This window comes from Dama dama, chromosome 29, assembly GCF_033118175.1.
Source record: "Dama dama isolate Ldn47 chromosome 29, ASM3311817v1, whole genome shotgun sequence".
In the NCBI taxonomy this organism is placed as follows: Eukaryota; Metazoa; Chordata; class Mammalia; order Artiodactyla; family Cervidae; genus Dama; species Dama dama.
The window spans coordinates 53,398,464-53,405,251 of NC_083709.1; positions in this window are offsets into that span (position 1 = coordinate 53,398,464).

The window sequence follows — 6,788 nt, forward strand, 5'->3', positions numbered from 1 at the left end:
TCACAGTGTCCGATGTTATGCCGCAGATTCATTTGCAGAGTTACCTCAGGTCGCTGTTTTACACATTTTATTTTAATTTCTAGTCCACTCGGGGCCGTGGAGTGAGGGGTCACTATGGTCACTTACTGAGCCGGAGTCTGGCCTCAGCACCCTGCCCAGACCACCTGTCCTCAGCCTCCTCAGCCGTTGAGGAAAGGAGCCGGGTCCCCGAATGCTCATGGAGAAAAATTTAACCTAGTCTTGACGTTCTGAGAGTTCGTTCCCTTTACGGAATAAGTTGGAGAGATGAGGCCGTTCAGAGACGCTCTTGGTGAGATGAGTCCCAGTAGGACTATATTGGTGACCTTTTGTAACTCCATGCCAATTTCGGCCACTGAACAGCCGTTTTCAAAAAGTTAATTTTAAAAAGTTAATAAATAAAGGAAGAAGAAAAGTAAAGGAAAGTTATTTGCTCTCTCCATATAGGGAGTTGAAGTACAGAGCTATTTTTTTAGATTTTTTACTTTGAATGTACTTCGTGTTGCACATCCTTTGGTGTCCTTTGAACACTGCATTTTAATTTTGGAGTTAAAAACAAAGTCCCTGGCGAAGTTTGCTCTTAATAGCTATTTGCCTTCCTACAAATAATGTGTATAAGAAAAACTGTTGCAGGAAGGGGGACCCTCTTCTAGGGCCTCAGAGTGGGCTCTTGTCTAACATGCAGAAATTAATTGTTAGAGGACACATACATGATGAGGAAGCAAGAGACTTCCTTGGGAAGGGGCGCCCTGGGTGGAGAACAGCAGTGTAAGGGAATCCAGGAGGGTTGTGTTGCCACAATCTGGGGTTTTATGGTGATAGGATTAATTTCAGGGTCTTCTCTGGCCAACCATTGTCACTCAGGGTCCTTCCTGGTGACGCAGGCATCACTCAGGCAAGAAGGATTCCAGCATGGAGGATTCTGAGATGTTGGTAGGACATATGGACTCTTTGTCTCCTTTTGACCTTTCCTGAATTCTGGTTGGTGGTGGCTTGTTAGTTCCATGTTTATTATACTCATGCAAATGGTTACTGTGGTCCCTGGCCAGGATGGGCATTTTTCATAGTCAGTGTTGCCCCTAACAAAACTGGATTTTTAGTCCATTTGGATTTTGAAATGCTGTAATTCAAATTTTCATATATCAGATTTTCTTTCAATCTTTGTGTTGGAAAAATCCAGCTGCTTTTGGTTCAGTTATTTTTGCTTAAACCTTGAAATCTTGTCTATTAGAAACTTTTGTTTTTGAAGCAAATTCACAATCTGTTATGTAGAGCATTTGAAGCAGGTTTGAGGATTTCAAAAGTAAAACTGTATATTGGATGCAAAATTATAAAGCAATGAATGAGAAATAGGTATTAATCATATTGATTTGTATCCCTGAGTATGTTTAAAAAGGCTAGACTTGCTGTATAGACAATGGCCTTTTGGTTTTAAAAGAAATAATAGACAAATTTCATAAAATTGTAGAAAAGCAAGATGGACAGGTTTGATTTAGTAAAGTCAAACAAACCTTAACCTATTGACAGGTTCTCAAATGAGGGAGTGAAGTGAATATGTGTTTAGATTCCAAGGTCAAAGACAACTTCAAATGTCCTAATTACTCTTAAAATGTAATACCGATATTGAAATGGTTTGACTTCACTGGTAAGTTTTCTTCATATTCAATTAATCAGAGCCCTGCATCCTTTCCTAATAAAAGTGGGAATAAATCCTGACTTCTGGGGCAGAGCTTAATGGAACACACTCATAAATATGATGTTTTTTGAAATAATTTGTTTTTATCTTAAATATTAGTGTGATTTTTGTATTTCATTATAATCTATTTAAGAGGAAAAACCAATAAACTTTGTCCCTAAATTCTGAAGGGAAATTGATATTCCAAAAAGATAATTCCTCTGAATGATCTGTGTGTCCCCTTCCCACATGCACAACACATGCACATACACACACTATTTGTACTCATTTGAAAGGTATGAATTATAAGTCTCATGTGAAAACTAAGATCATGGCATCTGGTCCCATCACTTCATGGGACATAGATGGGGAAACAGTGGAAACAGTGGCTGACTTTATTTTTGGGGCTCCAAAATCACTGCAGATGGTGACTGCAGCCATGAAATTAAAAGATGTTTACTCCTTGGAAGGAAAGTTGTGACCAACCTGGATAGCATATTTAAAAATAGAGGCATTACTTTGCCAACAAAGGTCCGTCTAGTCAAGGCTATGGTTTTTCCAGTAGTCATGTATGGATGAGAGAGTTGGACTGTGAAGAAAGCTGAGCACCGAACAATCGATGCTTTTGAACTGTGGTGTTGGAGAAGACTCTTGAGAGTCCCTTGGACTGCAAGGAGATCCAACCAGTCCATTCTAAAGGAAACCAGTCCTGGGTGTTCATTGGAACGACTGATGCTGAAGCTGAAACTCCAATACGTTGGCCACCTCATGAGAAGAGTTGACTCATTGGAAAAGACCCTAATGCTGGGAAGGATTTGGGGCAGGAGGAGAAGGAGACGACAGAGGATGAGATGGCTGGATGGCATCACTGACTCGATAGACATGGGTTTGGATAGACTCCAGGAGTTGGTGAGGGACAGGGAGGCCTGGCATGCTGCAATTCATGGGGTCGAAGAGTTGGACACAACTGAGCAACTGGACTGAACTGTTTCTTCTAAGAGTTCACGAGTTGTTTCAACCAATTATTAAAGATATGCTATGTTTAGAACTTGAATTTTTTATAGTTAGAACATACTAGAGCTCTGTCCAAGCCCCCCTTTTTTTTGCAGGTAAAGAAGCTGAGGTTCAAATAAGAATTGAAATTCATATGCCTTCAATAAGAATATGTTTATCAGACTGTGTGTGTGTGCATGTTAAGTTGCTTCAGTCATGTCTGACTCTGCAAACCTGTAGACCATAGCCCACCAGGCTTCTCAGTCCATGGGATTCTCCAGGCATGACTACTGGGGTGGGTTGCCTTGCCTTCCTCCAAGGGATCTTCCTAATCCAGGAACAAGAAACTTCCTAAGCCAGGGACAAGAAACTGCATTGGTAGATGGGTTCTTTACCACTAGTGCTATGTGGGAAACCCAAGGATATGATAAATTTAGCATGATTTTGATGGAGTCAAAGATTTATGTTTAAGAATCTGCAAAATACACTTACTAATATTGAAATATTGTAAATAGCTTAAATGCTCAATATTGGAGATTGATTAAATTACAGTAAATCTATGTGATAAAATAGTTTCATCATTTAAAAGCTCATTGTAACTAGGACAATATATACCAAACTCTTAGGCAAAGTAAATTTAAAGAAGAATTTTACTTTTCTAAGTAACACAAAGAATAAAATTTTTGTAATTTAAGAAAAGTTTTTTAAAAGTATAAGAAGAGGTGGCAAGAATACACAGAAGAACTGTACAAAAAAGATCTTCACGACCCAGATAATCACAATGGTGTGGTCACTCACCTAGAGCCAGACATCCCAGAATATGAAGTCAAGTGGGCCTTAGAAAGCATCACTATGAACAAAGCTAGTGAAGGTGATGGAATTCCAGTTGAGCTATTTTAAATCCTGAAAGATGATGCTGTGAAAGTGCTGCACTCAATATGCCAGCAAATTTGGAAAACTCATCAGTGGCCACAGAACTAGAAAAGTTCAGTTTTCATTCCAATCCCAAAGAAAGGCAATCCCAAAGAGTGTTCAAACTTTCACACAATTGCACTCATCTCACATGCTAGCAAAGTAATGCGCAAAATTCTCCAAGCCAGGCTTCAGCAGTACGTGAACCGTGAACTTCCAGATGTTCAAGCTGATTTTAGAAAAGGCAGAAGAACCAGAGATCAAATTGCCAACATCCACTGGATCATCGAAAAAGCAAGAGAGTTCCAGAAAAACATCTATTTCTGCTTTATTGACTATGCCAAAGCCTTCGACTGTGTGGATCACAATAAACTGTGGAAAATTCATAAAGAGATGGGAATACCAGAACACCTGACCTGCCTCTTGAGAAACCTGTATGCAGGTCAGGAAGCAACAGTTAGAACTGGACATGGAACAACAGACTGGTTCCAAGTAGGAAACGGAGTACGTCAAGGCTGTATATTGTCACCCTGGTTATTTAACTTATATGCAGAGTACATCATGAGAAACGCTGGGCTGGAAGAAGCACAAGCTGGAATCAAGATTGCTGGGAGAAATATCAATAACCTCAGATATGCAGATGATACCACCCTTATGGCTGAAAGTGAAGAAGAACTAAAGAGCCTCTTGATGAAAGGGAAAGAGGAGAGTGAAAAGTTGGCTTAAAGCTCAAAATTCAGAAAACTAGGATCATGGCATCTGGTCCCATCACCTCATCAGGAATAGATAGGGAAACAGCGGCTGGCTTTATTTTTCTGGGCTCCAAAATCACTGCAGATAGTGATTGCAGCCATGGAATTAAAAGACGCTTACTCCTTGGAAGGAAAGTTATGACCAACCTAGATCGCATATTAAAAAGCAGAGACATTACTTTGTCAACAAAGGTCCGTCTAGTCAAGGCTATGGTTTTTCCAGTAGTCATGTATGGATGAGAGAGTTGGACTGTGGAGAAAGCTGAGCAACGAAGAATTGATGCTTTTGAACTGTGGTGTTGGAGAAGACTCTTGAGAGAGTTCCTTGGACTGCAAGGAGATCCAACCAGTCCATTCTAAAGGAGACCAGTCCTGGGTGTTCATTGGAAGGACTGATGCTGAAGCTGAAACGCCGGCCACCTCATGCGAAGAGTTGACTCATTGGAAAAGACCCTGATGCTGGGAGGGATCGGGGGCAGGAGGAGAAGGGGACAACAGAAGATGAGATGGCTGGATGGCATCACCAACTCGATGGACATGAGTTTGAGTAAACTCTGGGAGTTGGTGATGGATAGAGAGGCCTGGCATGCTGTGATTCATGGTGTTGCAAAGAGTCGGACACAACCGAGCGACTGAACTGAACTGAACTGATGTTATTAAAAACATGGATATATTTGTTAGTCAACAATCTCTTATTATGCTTATTAATTTTCTTAGAGATTGATTTTTAAGTGACCACGACTCTTGTAACTCCCACATACCGCCCCCAAGTATGCCTTTCATAGTTTAGAAGACTATTTGACAATCCTATGAATGTATTTGACAATCCTTCCATACCCCACCAAAATCATTCTTTTTGTATTTTAGAAGAATATTTGATGATTGGGAAAGGTGTGTGTATGTATGTGTGTGTATAAAATAAATGACAAGTACCAAAACAGCATACAAGACAATTATAAACAATAATTATGCAATAGTTGATCTAAGAAAAAAATGGAAAATTTTATTCAAGCCAACCTGAGGATTATAACCCAGGAAATGGTCCTTCAGGAAACTCTGAGAATTGTTCTGCTTATTAGAATGACTGAGCACACACACACACACACACACACACACAAACACACAGATACATTACATGTTGAATGATTTATCATTGACAGTTTACATAATCCAGTTCTGTACATACAAAGTGAGTAGTGAGTCATGGGTCATCATGGCCCCTCACAAGATTAAGAAGGAAGGTTATTTCTTAAGAAGTTGTGATTCTGTGAAATTAATAAGTAGCATCTCCTAAGGAGGTCTGGCTAACACAAATTCACAGCACATGCTAAAGGAGAGGGAGGAAGCCCAAACAGGCAAAGAAAAATTTTATGTTTAAGTATTTCTCATCTTGCCTTAAAAATGAATTTTATTTCATCATGTATGAAACAAATTGTACATCATATGTCTATGTATTAGATTGGGATGTTATAAACTAAAATGTTAACAATGGTTATCTCCATATGATAGCACTACTATAGATGATTAGGACCTATAAATATAGATTCTTTATATTACTCTGGATGTTCCAAACTGTCTACAGTAAAAATCTAATGTGAAGCACTATACAAATTATTACTTATTTCTATGAGTAGACACATCAGTATTAAAACACAATAATAAAGCTAATACTAATTTTCAAAACAGAACTCAATTGTTTAATACTCTAAAGAGAATTATACCATTATTACAATTAGTGTCCTAGTTAAAATATGAACTTTTTAAACATATCAGAAAGTAGATAAATGTTCTAAAGATGCTAATCTTGTTGATGACTTTAAATGATCAGTTAATGCTGATGTTAGAATCCATGATGATAGAGAAATGAAAATACTAGTTGCATAATGTGGTTTTTGTTGCTGAGTCAAGTGCTGTTTTACATTTCTTGATATTTAATAGTTCCAAAATGTTATCCTTTATTTTCTTCCTACCTAGAGGCACAGGAAACCCATGATGTAATCTTCAGAAAAGAGAAAATATCTGGAGAGAAAAAGAGCCAATCCAGGCTTTGCATATGGAAATGGCTAGGGAGATGGGTATGTCTCCATGATGGATTCAATGTTTCTCATGTACAGAAGATATCAAAATTTTTGTAGAGATTTCTTATGCCATTTAATGGATAACTGAAGAAAAGAAGTTTCCAAATATGAGTACATTCTTAAGGAGTTATTTTTTGCTTTATGTTTTTCTTATTCTTCAGTGTAAATATGGCAATAATGTAAACCATAGACTTGGGTTTAAAAAATCATAATTGAAAATTTAGGAAAGTAGTAAAAGCTTTATTTTTACTACAGAAGAGGTTTACTCTGAGACTTCTTCAGTAACTTCCTAAAAGTAAGACAGGGCTATATTTCCTCTTCTTTCATCTCACTTCTTTTTTGATATCTTTTTTCCTTTTT